The following is a 15,332-nucleotide window of genomic DNA, read 5'->3' on the forward strand; positions in this document are numbered from 1 at the left end:
AGCACATATGATCATTCTCTCATTTATTTATTTATTATTTATTTTATTTTTTGCCATTGCTGGGGCTTGGGACTCAGGGCCTGAGCACTGTACCACTTGAGCCACAGCGCCCCTTCTGGCTTTTTCTATATATGTGGTGCTGAGGAATCGAACCCAGGGCTTCATGTATACGAGGCAAGCGCTCTTCCACTAGGCCATATTCCCAGCCCCGCAGTTATTTTATAATGAGTATTTCTTTCCTTTTCTAAGAGAGAAGATATAAACTATAAGAAACCTATTCTAAAAGGCATCCAGCCCTTTAGTTCATAGTTGCCCTGCCTGGCGACCAGAATGCAGTTTGTCTCTGCTTAGCAATGCGTAATAGGAATGTCAGTGCAGGAGCTGGCCAGGGGGCAGAGCCCTCTCTCAGCTTCCAGCTCTCAGGCCAAGCCTTGGCTTCCCGAGAACATTGCTATCCCTCTGTATTTAAAATAAATCCAGCATTGGTTGTCCTCCAGCAACTGAATCGTGGCCCCTCATCAGTATTTCTTCAGATCTGGAAATGAATCTCGATGGTTTTAAGAAGTACAGTTAAAAAAAAAAAGAAATACAGCTCAGATAATCAACAGCAGTTCTTGGAAAGGATTAAAATGTGACCCCAGCTCACCATCCCCAAATATCTAGAAGCCAGAAAAGTGTATTTATGGGAAAAGAGGTTTACATAAATACTTGCTTCAGTGACCCAGAGGATCAAGTTGAGAGCAAGCATCTCGTGTGGGGTTGATGATACCAAATTTGGTGGAGTTGTTAACACCCCAGACACTGAGAACCAAACTCGGTATGACCCTTCCAGACTGGCCTTGACAAATTAAAAATAGAACACAATTCATGCCACAAATTTGAGATTGGAATTGGCTCATAAGATCTGTTGTTTCAAAAAGACTGTCCTAAGTACAAAATCAATCAGCACTACAGAAGTCCTAGGAGACAAAGGATCACAGTGCTAGAATTTTTATCTTCAGACAAGGTCTGCTATGTAGCCAGGGGTGGCCTCAAGCTCCTGTTCTTTCTGCTTCAGCCTCCCAAGTGTTGGGATTACAGGCAGGTACTACCATGTCTGGCTGATGCTAGGAATAGGAATAAGGAAAAAATAAAGCTCCTGAGTTCTTTCCCCATATATGGCATTGATAAGGCCTTAACTGGAGAACATTTATATCCATTTTTAGGCCTTATAATTTGGAAAATTATAAATAAGTAGAGATAACTTAAAATGTGGAAGGGGGAAGATGGAGAAATTACAAGCTAATTAGAATTATCTACAGAAATAAAACTCAGAAATAACTTCAAATATTCACACTGAGATGATCAGAAGAGTGTTGGATATGTTTTGCTCTCTGGGATGAAGGATTTGGATTATACTGAATTCAAAGCTGTGCTCTCTTGGGGTGGACCAGAGGTCTGGTAACTGGTATACAACATGTGCTAGTTTATAGTGTGTGGACTCTGAATCCAACCTACCTGAGTTCAGGTCCCAGCTCTGCCACTGACCCCTGTGTGTTCTTGAGCAGGTTACTTTACCTCCAGCTGCCTCAGTTTCCCTATCAGAGAAGTCTGCCTCATAGGTCTGTGGGGGGGGGCTGGTCTGGGGTAAGGTATGGCAAAAGATTATTGAGTTATCACTAAGGATGAGATTTGCAGAAGAGGGTCCCTAGAGCAGATCCTTGAGTCTATTCTGGACATGTGAAAGACTGTCCTAAACGTGGGGTTGAATTCCTGGCTCTAATTTGAGGCTGTCAACACATGGTGTCTATGTTAAATGTCTTGTTTTAGTCATCATTTTAGTCATACTTTCAAAACTTCCTCATTCTATCACATTTCTATGTCACACAATTAGAAATCTTTCACCCTTCCCCCAGCTGGAGCTGCCTTGCTCTCGTGGCCACAGAGCCACGTGAGGTGGCTCTGACTTGTTCCTTGGCCTTTGATTATGACAGCAGTATTGACAGTGTTCACAACATACTATGGATTATACTTAACACCTGGGTTCTGTTAGTAAGCCACTTTAGTTCAAATCAATTCCCTCCAGTTAACCATATTGAAGGCCTTTGTTTGGTCATTAGAAACCCAATTTGTCTCATGACTTTAGAGATGTCACAGTCTGGCAAGAAAGAGGAGAAACAGCAACCGTTTTATTTGCTTCTTTTTGTTTTGTGTTTTAGCTTTTACATTAACTTTATTCATAGAGCCAACCTGTGTGAGTTAACAACCCCCACATTGCCAACTGTTGTAGGACTCATATTCCTTCTTATATGTACCAAAATCTCATAATCAGGCTCATAATATGGCCTAGTGGTAAAGTGCTCGTCTCGTATACATGAAGCCCTGGGTTCGATTCCTCAGCACCACAAATATAGAAAAAGCCAGAAGTGGCGCTGTGGCTCAAGTGGCAGAGTGCTAGCCTTGAGCAAAAAGAATCAGGGAGAGTGCTCAGGCCCTGAGTTCAAGCCCCAGGACTGGCCAAAAACAAAACAAAACAAAACAAAAAAACCAAATAAAATCTCATAATCAACAATGAGTTCTGGGTTACAAAAGAGGATTTACTGTTTGCACCTGTCTATAAGGCTTAACAGTTTGTTTTAATGTCATGCTATAGATGCTCTATTTCACAAGTAACTTCCTATGGGAACAAAGATCTTTACTGACAATTTTTCATGGGGAAGTCATCAACTGCCAAGAGAAACCCAGACACTTAGGGAGACCTTGGAAAAATCAGAGGTGGGGAGAGCCTGGGAGGGGGTGTGGGAGGAGGGATACTGGGGTTTGAACCCAGGACCTGTACTTGCTAGGCAGGTGCTCTACTGCTTAAACCATATCCCCGGCTTTAGTTATTTTTGTGCCAGTTCTGGGGCTTGAATTCATAGCCTGGGCACTATCCCTGAGCTATTTTTGCTTAAGGTTAGTACTTTACCACTAAGTGAGAGCTCCACTCCAGTTTTTTTTTTTTTTTGTGATTAATTGAAGATAATCTCATGGACTTGCCTGCCCAGGCTAGTTTCAAACTGTGATCCTGAGATCTCAGGCTCCTGAGTAGCTAGGATTACAGACATGAGCCAATTGTGCCTGGCCGGGTCACTTTTAGTCCAGGGCAGGCCTTTCTGTGTCTCTTGTTACTGGAATGACAGGTGAATGCTGCAGGGAGGGATTTTTTTTTTTTGTCCTCGGATTTGAATTCAAGTGTACCACTTAAGCCACAGCTCCACTTCTGGCTATTAAAATGGTTAATTGGAGATAAGTTATCTCATGGATTTTTCTGCCTGAGCGGGCTTCAAACCCTGATCCTTAGATGTCAGTCTCTTGAGTAGCTAAGGTTATAGGCATGAACCGCCAATGCCTGGCCCCAGTTTAATTCTTTTGACTAGCCAGGCTCCAGTGGCTCACATCCTGTAATCCTACTTACTCAGGAGGCTGAGATCCAAGGATTGCAGTTTGAAGCCAGTCTGGACAGGAAAATCCATGGAGACTCATCTCCAATTAACTAGCTGTGGCTCCAGTGGTAGAGTACCAGCCTTGAATGGGAAAGCTCAAGGACAGCACCAACACCCTGAGTTCAAGCCTTAGTACTGGCAAAAGCATCTCAAAGGGGACCAAGCAGCATAGATGCTCTCAGGCATCAGCGACCCCCAGCAGCATGGGCAGGAAGTAAATTCTCCCAGGGCTGGGCTGGGGAGAGGCAGCTGAATGAAGGCTCAATGCTTTCCTAGGACACAAGGTCAAAGCTCATGTTCCAAGCAAAAGACAGATGGCCCTTTGTCCATCAGGAGCTAAACGATACCCAAGACCCCAAGAGGAATCGTGCGGTGCCTGTCAGGAGATGCCACGCCCTCCTCACGTGCCAAGTTTGGCCCTGAGATGAGATTGTGTTGCAACAGCCCTGAGCTCCTGCCCCCCCCCCACCTCTGTAGTCTCCCCTACTTCCATCTTGTTTCCCTTTTTGGTGTTTGATTTCACAGTGCCAAATAGAAACCTTATTGATTCAGCATTTTGGGATCTGTGGAGATGAACAAAGAGAAGTTTTCCTTTGCAATACCTTTCAAGAAGGGTTTGGCAAACAAAGGAACAAAGTAAGAAGTTGTTAGAATGGAAGGATTTGACCCAATTAAAATACTAAATGTATTAAAAAGACTAAGTAGGTTGATGTATTAGCCTCTGGTAGTAAATAGTTGTTCTTTAAAAAAATATTATTACCAGGCACTGGTAGTTCAGGACTGTAATTCTAGCTATTTTGAAGGCTGAGATCTGAGGATTGTGGTTTCAAGCCAGCCCAAGCAGAAAAGTCTGTGAGACTCTTATTTCCAACTAACCAGCAAAAACCAGATGTGGAGGTATGACTTAAGTGGTAGGGTGCTAGCCTTGAGCAAAATAAAAGCTCAGGGACAGTTAGTTACCAGGCCCTGAGACCAAAAAAACTGCCATGGGGCTGGGAATATGGCTTAGTGGTAGAGTGCTTGCCTTGCATGCATGAAGCCCTGAGTTTGATTCCTCAGCACCACATAAACAGAAAAGGCCAGAAGTGGTGCTGTGGCTCAAGTGGTAGAGTGCTAGCCTTGAGCAAAAAGAAGCCAGAGACAGTGCTCAGGCCCTGAGTCCCAAGCCCCAGGACTGGCAAAACAAACAAACAAACAAAAAAAAAACTACCATGACCTGACTCATATTGACTAGCAAAATACTGGAATACTATGCATTTTTAAAATGGAAAAGAGGGAGGGAGGAAAAGGTTGTATTTGAGTTTGTTTAGGAATACCTCTGTTGATTGATTAGCAATGTCTGCTCTAGACTTAGGAAGCGAAGTTAAGGGCAGGTATTTACTTCCTTGATAATGCCTAAATCTCTTCTAAACAGAGATGTATAGAAAAAAACAAACACATAACTAAACCAAAAGAAGATAATGTTAAAGAGCTCAGCCACAGTGCCCAGGCCCTGAGTTCAAGCCCCAGGACTGGCAAAAAAAAAAAAAAAGTAGCAGTATGGTAGCAATATTTGACATAGTCTAAACCATTCCAAATTAAGACAAAGAATGTCACCTTGAAAAAAATATATATATACACACACACCTAGGTCTCTATATAGAGTAGTTAGGTCTAGCTATAGCTGCCTATAACAAGGATACCTTATAGGGATGACTAGATTCAACTAGGTCTGGTGGTTCTTGCTGTGAACTTAGCTGCTCAGGAGGTTGAACAATTGAAGGATTAAAGTTTGAGATCAACCTGTGCAAAAAGATTCTATCTCTAAAGTTGAAGTGCCAGACTTTGAAGTCAGGCCCCACTTTACCACGTAAACCCCACCTTACCACGTGAACCCCACTTAACCACGTGAACCTGAGATAAGCAGGCCCTGTGAGCAGACCCAGGACAAGCCCATTAGGGCCCAGTCAGTCTAGAACTCTAACCGCTGGGAATGCTTAACTCTGACCACCCCTAGAATGCCTCGAACCCTGAGCCAATCAGATTTGTACCTGTGTCCTAATCTTGCTTGCTTGAACACCTGATTGTTGTAACTTTGGTTTTTGCCTTTATAAGCTTTGTGTAATCGTAGCTTGGGGCTTCTTCCTAACCTCCGCTGTGTTGGTGGGTAGGACGTGGCCCGAGTTGCAGCTCGCTTAAATAAAGCCTTGCCTTGCTTTTGCATTTTGGAACGTCTGAGTCTCGGTGGCCTTCTTGGTGGTCGTTTCGCGACTTGGCACAACAAAGTAACAATCAAAAAGTCAGGCTGAAGGTGAGGTTCAAGTGGTAGAGTGCCAGTCTAGCCAGCAAGCCAAGCAAGCACAAAGCCCCAAGTTCAAATTCTGAAAAGATAACTAGATTAAAAGTATAAAAGATGCACATAAGATGATGCTAAGTGAAATGAAATCCACAATATGGAAACAAGTATTATATCATTGATGTAATTATTTTCAACATGCCATGTGAAACTGTACCTTTTTTTTGTTTCTGTCCTATTCCCTTCCTGTGGTTGTACACCCTGCTATCACTGTAACTCATCCGAGTAACCTAGATACTGTATATATGTGTAGTAGTGAGGTGCCAGACTTTGAAGTCAGGCCCCACCACGTGAACCCCATTTTAGAATCGAACCCTGAGTCAATCAGATTTGTACCCGTGTTCTAATCTTGCTTGCACAGCTGATTGTTGTAACCTTGTTCTTTGCCTTTATAAGCCCTGTATAATCACAGCTCGGGGCTTCCTCCTAACCTCCGCTGTGTCGGTGGGTAGGACGAGGCCCGAGTTGGCAGCTCGTTAAATAAAGCCTTGCCTTGCTTTTGCATTTCAGAGTGTCTAAATCTCGGTGGTCTTCTTGGGGGGTGGTCTTGAAACTTGGCACAACATTTGGGGGCTCGTCCGGGATAGCCCCAGAGACCCCGAGATCCCAGACTCCGAAGGTAAGAAAACAGCGCTGTTCATTTGTCTTATCTGTCTGTTTTGCTTTTGCTTATACTTGTAGGGCGTGAGTCAGTTTGGTTTTGGCCGGAACTGACCAGGAGGGCCTCCTAAACGAGACTCAACCCGCCCACCTTGTACTTGGGCCTGCTCCTTCTGCTTATCTGGCAGGAGGTTGTGGGCCAACTTGGGTCCACTCCTCCTGTACCCTGGCAGGAGGTTGTGGGCCAACTTGGGAGATCTCCAACTCGTAGCTTTTCTTAGGCCTGTGTGTTTTCCTCCTTTTGTATTATCTTGAGGACCTCCATCTAGCCCCCTAGACTTGATCCTAGCTCACTGGAGGGAGGTTAAGGAGATAGCTCAGAACCAAGGTGTGGCCCTTAAAAAGGAAAAGTGGATCACCCTGTGCAAGTCAGAATGGTCCACCTTTGAGGAAATTGAGGGAGCTTTGACATAGGGAGGAAGCACGGAGGAGGAAATGTTTCCCGCTCCATACTCCCCATCCCAGTTAACTCTACAAGAGGAGGACTCTGAGGAAAATGTTTCAGCTGTGCCCTCCGCTCCGGAGGGTCCTGCCCAGTCAACTCGCCGGCGCCGACAGCCCAGGACACGGACGCATCAGCCCCAAGTCCAAGTCCTGACCCGCAGCCGCCGACAGGGTGGACGTAGGGCCAGCCCAAGCCACCCACAGGTGGCAGGGAGTGACCTCACCATGCTGCGCTGTCATCTCTGTGTTGTTTGTAAGTATAACAGTCTCTTTTGTGTCAAACCTGCATAGCTCATTGGAAAGATGTACAGGCGATGGTTCACAATCAGAGTGTGAGTGTCCACAGAAAGAACTCTAGGTGGACCCCCACCCAGCCTTTTTAAGCAGAAAATTGTTTGGTGTGCTAAAATGTTTTACTAAGACTAAAAATGTTTTACTAAAACTATCAAGCCCTGGAAAATGAGGCTGGAGAATGCTAAAATCATTTGTTAAAGGTTTTTGCCTTAAAATGTACGGCCGATGCTTATTCAGTGCGCTTTAAGATATTTTGAAAATGTATGTGTGTGTGCATGTGTGAGTGTGAACATGTTCAAGACTGCAGTATGATGCAAAACTAAGTTTAAATTCAAAGGTCTTCATGCCATGTAGTAACTGGGACTGAAAAAAAAAGAGGCTCTTTTGGAACAAGCAGCCCGTAAGCAAAGGGTGGCACCTGGTTTCAGATTGCCTGTGAGCTTCAGTTTTTCCAATGCAGATAAAAGCTAAAGTGTTGTGTTAGTGTTAGAAAGGCTTTGGAAATCAAGAATACATTTCTAGATAAGAAATTTGGAAGTAAAATTGTCCTAAATAATTATTGCAAAGTGAGAAAAGGAGAATTATGGCTACCAAAATGTTTAATTGCCATTCCAGCTTCTTTGTAGGTTTTTTGTAACAGTTTCCAGCAGGCCCACAGAGAAGCACAGGTGATTCCTACAAGTTTGTCAAGATCTAATACTGACCCTTAATAAGTTCCAGGTAAGAGAGCATGCTTAAAAACTATTTCTGTGTGGACCACCTTGTTGCTTATAATTGGAGTAAAGTGGCCCCTTATAAGACTCATTGATCTGAATCTGCGGTTCGAAGCCAGCCCGGGCAAAGAAAGGTCCCTGTGAGAGACTTGTCTCTAATCAGCCAGCAGAGTGCTGGGAACGGAGTGGTGTGGAGCTCAAAAGTGGTACAGTGCTAGTCTTGAGCTGGAGAGCTGAGGGACAGCACTCAGGCCCTGAGTCCAAGTCGAAAGTCACTCCTCCTGGGACAAAAGTGATGGAGCATTCAGAGGCAATAAGCCACTGCTTGGATGGCAGAGATGGTGTCAGATCCTAGAGTCACTACTGTTGGCCTTTCAAAAGTTAAAGCCGGGAAGTCCTAGAAGAATAGTTCATAAGCATGCCTTTCCAATGCCCATGTCTGTCTACTGGGCAGGAATTTGCCAGTCATCTGTGATAGTGGTTAGTAAGGGTAAGTTTGTCAAATGAGAGGATAGATTAAAATCTCATCCCCCGCATTTACTCAAAGCCCTGACTGGCAGTGAGAATTTTAAGCTCATACATCTGTTTAGTAAAGAAAGCTTGTAGACCTGAGATTGTGTCCTTATTGAGATCTGTTAAAGGCCTGCAAAGGTATATTGTTAAAAATTGCAAGATCTGTCAGCTTGCCAATGCCCCCAATCAACAGATTACTAAAGGAGCTCGCCTCTGTGGGAATAGGCCAGGCGTGTATTGGGAAGTAGATTTCACAGAAATTACAAATATTTGCTAGTTTTTGTAGACACCTTTTCAGGATGGGTTGAAGTCTATCCAACAAAGCATGAGACTGCGAATGTAGTGGCTAAGAAGATCCTGAAAGAAATCCTACCCAGGAGACTGAACTCCTTAGAACCACGGTGGAAGGGACCCTAGACGGCATAGCCACTTGGGTTCATTGCTTCCACGCCAGGCCAGCTGACCCCTTTGCCCTGGATGACGACTACCGTGATGGAACATGGGAGGTCTCCAAGCACCCAACTCAGCCACTTTGCCTTCGCCTCAAGAAAAGAAAGTTAGACTGAATATTGTTATAATTTTCTTTTTGCCTTCTTTTCTTACTACCCTGGCTAGTGTTAATGTTATTTTGGCAGCTCACTCCAAAGTGAGGTGACCCCCTTATTTTAGGTAGTTTTGGGCTTGCTCAGGAATATGGGTATAGCCACCCGACCCTTAGAGCACAGTTGAGAAGTTTATGTATTTTGTTGCTTATATTTGGATACTAAACACTATACAGCTAATGGTAAGTCTGTATAGCTGAAAGTTAATTTTCAGTTTGCAGTAATCCTGCAGTCCCTTGGTAAAGTAGACTAAGGTTATAGGTTCCTGGCTAGGTAAGGTCAACGCCCCTGAGTCAGCCTGAAGAAATTACAGAAGATGGATGATCTTCACCCATCAGCCCCCCTTTAAAACCGAGGGACCAGAGTTATTTTCGGATACTACTTTTGGCCCTACTGGCCCATGCCTTACCTCTATATCATCCCCTAGACATGCAAGCCATTGAAATGGACAGAATGGAGCCATGATTGGCTCCCAAGGTACCAAAAAGAAAAAGAGGGAAATGAGGTGCCAGACTTTGAAGTCAGGTCCCACCACGTGAACCCCATTTTAGAATCGAACCCTGAGTCAATCAGATTTGTACCCGTGTTCTAATCTTGCTTGCACAGCTGATTGTTGTAACCTTGTTCTTTGCCTTTATAAGCCCTGTATAATCACAGCTCGGGGCTTCCTCCTAACCTCCGCTGTGTCGGTGGGTAGGACGAGGCCCGAGTTGGCAGCTCGTTAAATAAAGCCTTGCCTTGCTTTTGCATTTCGGAGTGTCTAAATCTCGGTGGTCTTCTTGGGGGGTGGTCTTGAAACTTGGCACAACAGTAGAACTAGAGAGAGGATGGGCTGGGAATATGGCCTAGTGGCAAGAGTGCTTGACTCGTATACATGAAGACCTGGGTTCAATTCCCCAGCACCACATATATAGAAAACGGCCAGAAGTGGCACTGTGGCTCAAGTGGTAGAGTGCTAGCCTTGAGCAAAGAGAGCCAGGGACAGTGCTCAGGCCCTGAGTCCAAGGCCCAGGACTGGCAAAAAAACAATATCAAAATTGAGAAATAAAGGATAAAAAGACAAATGACTCCAAAAGGAATACTTACAAAACCATTTAGTGTAAATACAACTCATAGGGGGAGAGGGAAAGGGGGAGGGAGACGGGGGAGGGTAGTATAAAAGACGGGGTTGGAGGTGTGGCTATTGGTAGAGTGCTAGCCAATGAGTGAAAGTCCAGATGCCAAGTTCAAGTTCTGGTCTTGGACCAAAAAAGAAAAGAAAAGTATAAAATGTGAGGAGGCCATGTGCTAGGCCTGTAATCTCAGCACTTGGGGGACTGAGCCAAGGAGGCTTGTGAGTTCAAGGCCACTCTGGAATACAGATTTTTTTTTTTGCCTTAAAAAAAGTAAGAATGTAGAGTTTTTTTTAAAGGAATATTAATTAGCCAGGCACCAGTGGCTCATGCCTGTAATCCTAGCTGCTCAGAAGGCTGAGATCTGTGGATTGAGGTTTGAGATCAAGGCAGGCAGAAAAATCCAGAGACTCTTCTCGACAATAAACTACAGAGAAAAAGCCAGAAGTGGTGCTGTGGCTCAAGTGGTAGCCTTGAGCAAAAGAAGCTCAAGGACAGCACCCAGGCCCAGAGTTCAGGACCAGAAAAAAAAAAAAGGAAGAAAGAAAGAAAGAAAAAAGGAATATTTTCCAGGTAAATACACATCATTCTATGTGTTAGCATATTCGCCTCTGTTTTAGGTTGACAGCCTTCATCTTGGGTCACCCAAAAACCAGGTCTGGTCATAGTCGCCCATTCCCACCCAAACTACATGTATCCCCAGCCCCAACAGCGGTCAACATATTGCTGCACAGTCAGGATGCTCTATCCTGGTCCCATGGCTATTTCTAGTGCCCAGATACAAAAGGTATTGTCCCGGCTACGTGCCAGATATAGAATGGTTTCACAGTTTCCCATTTCCATCCAAAATACATGAACCCCCAGCCCCAACTGCATCAACAACATGTTGCTGCTACAGTCAGGATGCCCATTCTAGGTCCCACGGCTATTTCTAGTGTCCAGCTATAGAAGGTATTGTCCCAGTCATGTGCCAGATATAGGGTGTTTTCCTTGGCTACAAGTCACCTATAGAATGTCCTGCCCCAGCTGTCTGATATCTCCAGTGTCCAGCTGTGACTACAATTTCCTGTTCCCAGTCTTTTCTGCCCTCAGCCTTCTTGATATTATATAACTACCATCCTGCCTGAGAGCAAGCTGCTACTCTCTACCCCAGGAAAGCTTGCCTGTCAGACATTAAAATTCTTTCTTTCTTCACTTGACTACTTGACTGTGTGTCCCGTGGTCTCTGGGCTGTTGCTTACAATATGTTACTTAATGAAAAAGGAAGCCAGATGCAAGTGTCTCACACCTGTAATCCTAGCTATTCAGGAGGCTGAGATCTGAGGATCACAATTTGAAGCCAGCCTGGGCAGGAAAGTCCCTGTGAGATATGACCACCAGAAAACTGAAAGTAGTGCTATGGCTCAAAGTGGTAGACTGCTAGCTTGAGTAAAAGAGCTCAGGGATAATGCCCAGGCCCTGAGTTCAAGCCCCATGACTGACAAAAAGAAAGAAAATAAAAGAAAGAGGAAAAGATTTATCAATTCTAAATGTATATGCCTTCAACAATAGAGCTTCAAAATAGATAAAACAAAATCTGATCCACATGAAAAAAGAAAAAGCCATTCAGATGGAAGGAGATCACAGCAGAACATGAAGACAAAGCATATGTCAAAGCAGTCTAGATGGATGGGACCTGAACAGCTCTACCAACCAGCTTAGCCCAATTGGCATTTATTGACTACTCCACTGTACTACTGTAGATGCACACAGAAGAGCCCGCACTACAATATGGGCCATAACCAAACATTATTGAATTTAAAAAGAATTGAAATCAAAGTATGGTCTTTGACCAGAATAAAATTAAGCTAGAAAGCAATAGAAGGAAGATATTAGAAAATCCATTATTTGGGAGTTAAAAACTGGTATCTCAATGTCCCTTGGGTCAAAGAAGAAAATTCAAGGAAAATCAGAAAATGTTTGGAAGTGAGCAAAATAATAAAAAATGCTAACACTTTAAAAAGTCAACCTGGTTTGAATTAATATAGTCTGCCTGCAGGTTATAAAACAACGTATCCGAGGCTGGGAATATGGCCTAGTGGTAGAGTGCTTGCTTCACATACTTGAAGTCCTGGGTTTGATTTCTCAGCAACACACACATATATATATAAAGCTGGAAGTGGTGCTGTGGCTCAAGTGGTAGCGTGCTTGCCTTGAGCAAAAAGAAGCCAGGGACAGTGCTCAGGCCCTGAGTCCAAGCCCCAGGACTGGCAAAAAAAAAAAAAAAACAAAAAAAAACAAAAAAAAAACCCAAACCTCTCTTTTGTACCCCAAAAGAGATTTTACTAAAACACAGAAGCAAGGACACTGTGATCTCCTTGGTACTCAGATGGACATCTTCCTCCTCTCTGCATCTCTGACTCTGTCCTTTTTTAGGAGCACAGGTGTTTTGGGCATGGGGGTGAGAGGGATGCTGGGGGTCCTAGAGCTTGAACTCAGTGCCTGGGTGCTGTCCCTGATCTTTTTCACTCAAGGCTAGAGTTATATCACTTGAGCCACAGCTCTACTTCCTGCTTTTCTGGTGGTTAATTAGAGTTAAGTCTCATAGACTTTCCTGCCTGGGCTGGCTTTGAATCATGATCCTTAGATCTCAGAGTAGGTAGGATTACAGACATGAGCCATGGGGGCCTGCTTATGAATTTATTTTGTTTGTTTGTTTCGTTTTTTGCCAGTCCTGGGCCTTGGACTCTGGGCCTGAGCACTGTCCCTGGCTTCTTTTTGCTCAAGGCTAGCACTCTGCCACTTGAGCCACAGCGCCACTTCTGGCCGTTTTCTATATATGTGGTACAGAGGAATCAAACCCAGGGCTTCATGTATGTGAGGCAAGCACTCTTGCCACTAGGCCATATTCCCAGCCCTGAATTTTTATATACATAATGGATATAAACTTACTCATATTTATGATCCAGCAACTCCACTCCCCGGTATTTAATCAAGAATTAGGGATAGGTGTGTGTTTCAAGTGGCAGATCACTTACCTAGTAAGTATAACGCTGTGGGTTCAGTTCCCAATTCCACAAAAAAAAAAAAAAAGACACGTGAAAATACCAGCAGCACATTCTCAGGTAGTTGTCCAAGAAAGTGAGAACAACTGCTAGCAGCCTGTGGTCCTGAGACCTCTCTCTACAGGCTGAAGACGTGGCTCAAGTAGTAAAGCACCTGTGTAGCTGGTGGTGTTACCATTAGGTGAGTTCAAGTCAGAAAAAGACACTTAATTTCTAACTTCCCAGCCAATGCACTAAATATGTTACAGGGAATTTAGAACCCTTAAGCAACCTGTCTTTGTATCTGGCAAGACAAGAATTCAGGCAAAACGCAGACAGAAGTAAAGGTGATAGGAAAAGTTTATTAGAATAGGAATAAGGAGAGAAGGAGCCCATGGCATATACATGGTGTGGAGAAGAATGATGGTCTTTGGCCTATTTCAGCCATCTTGGTTTCTTTGTTACCAAGCTTGGCCTTGGGTTAAAAGTGAGAATTGGAGTCCTTGAAGATTGTTTCTGTCTTGAGTGGCATCAAAGAGTTACCATCCCATTCTTATTTCCTCATTCTTTTGTCTTATTTTATTTTTGCCAGCCCTGGGGCTTGAACTCAGGGCCTAGATGCTGTCCCTCAGCTTCTTTTGCTTAAGGCTAGCCTCAGAGCCACCTATGGTTTTCTGGTGGTTAAATGGAAATGAGAGTTTCATAGACTTTCCCGCCTGGGCTGGTTTCAAACTGAGATCCTCAGATCTCAGCCTCCTGAGTAGCTAGGATTATAGGCACTGGGTTTTGTTTTTTTTTTTTTTTCGTCCTTTTTATTTCTGTTACGGGGCTTAAGGGAGGGGGTTCCCCGTCCCTCCAAGAGTGCATCACTCAGAGACAGTCTCAAGCAAAAAAAATGGGTTAATTGGGGAAACATAAAGCGAACTGACCAGCCAGGGATACAGCGCTGACTCGGGAGCTGAACTGCAACAGTGAAAAGCAGGCTGACCGCCCAGGGACACGGTGCAGACTCGGGAGCTGCCACCATGACCCGAGCAGTCCTCAAATTGGGGTTTATAAAAGTTAAAGCATAGCACAGATGTAGGGGTTTGATGCAGGGGATAGAGCAAGCAATAAATAAGCAAATGTAGGAGGAACAATAAATAATACAAATGTAGGAGGTTTACACAGGGGGTAGAGCAAGCAACAAACAAGTTAAGCCATTTATAGAAGCAGAATTTTGGGGTCAGGTTGACGTAATCTACTGCCCCCAACATTTCCTACCATGTTTCCCTAATAAAGATGGAGTCAACTGTATTCCCTACAACAATTTCCTCATTATTTTGTAGCCCTCAGCTACCAGTTTTAAGTTTATCAGCTTATCTTGCCATATGCAAGCTGTTTAGGTCACAAGTCCATAATTGGCTGTTTTTCTACTAACCCATATCAGTGGGCGTCTCTGAAATTAAACCCCAATAATGCCAAAAAAAACAAAACGTACTAAAAAGAATTCACACATATGTCTGCACAGAGTTATTAGTGGCAGCTTTATTAATAATTGCTTCAAACTAGAAAACAATCCAAGTGGCTATCACCAGGTGACTAGATAAAGCTGCATCATCTATTTGAGGAATGACTGCTGGGTGAGCTAGAGGAATGAACCAGTGGGAGTGAACCTCAAAGCATTGTGCTGAACAAAGAAGCCAAACGGAGAAGCCATTTGCATGAGACACTAGAAAAATGAATCTAATTGGTAGGGACAGAAAGCCAATCAGTGACTACTGACAGACAAGGATTGAAGGACTAAGAAAGGGCATAACAGAACTTGGGGGGTGGCAGGTATTGGTGAGACTGGGGATACAGGGAAATCGTATTCTTTTTAACAAATATCAAAAGAGCCAGACTCAAAAGTTAAAGCCAGGAAGTAAACTGAAAAAGCAGTGACACTCCTCTTTATAGTATGCTTCTTTTTAAGTTATCAAAATTATAAGATTAGAAGCAGGAAGCTATCTAAATGTCTTATCTTTTTTTTTTTTTTTTTGGCCAGTCCTGGGCCTTGGACTCAGGGCCTGAGCACTGTCCCTGGCTTCTTCCCGCTCAAGGCTAGCACTCTGCCACTTGAGCCACAGCGCCGCTTCTGGCCGTTTTCTGCATATGTGGTGCTGGGGAATCGAACCTAGGGCCTCGTGTATC

This window comes from Perognathus longimembris, chromosome 14 (genome assembly GCF_023159225.1).
Source record: "Perognathus longimembris pacificus isolate PPM17 chromosome 14, ASM2315922v1, whole genome shotgun sequence".
NCBI lineage: Eukaryota > Metazoa > Chordata > Mammalia > Rodentia > Heteromyidae > Perognathus > Perognathus longimembris.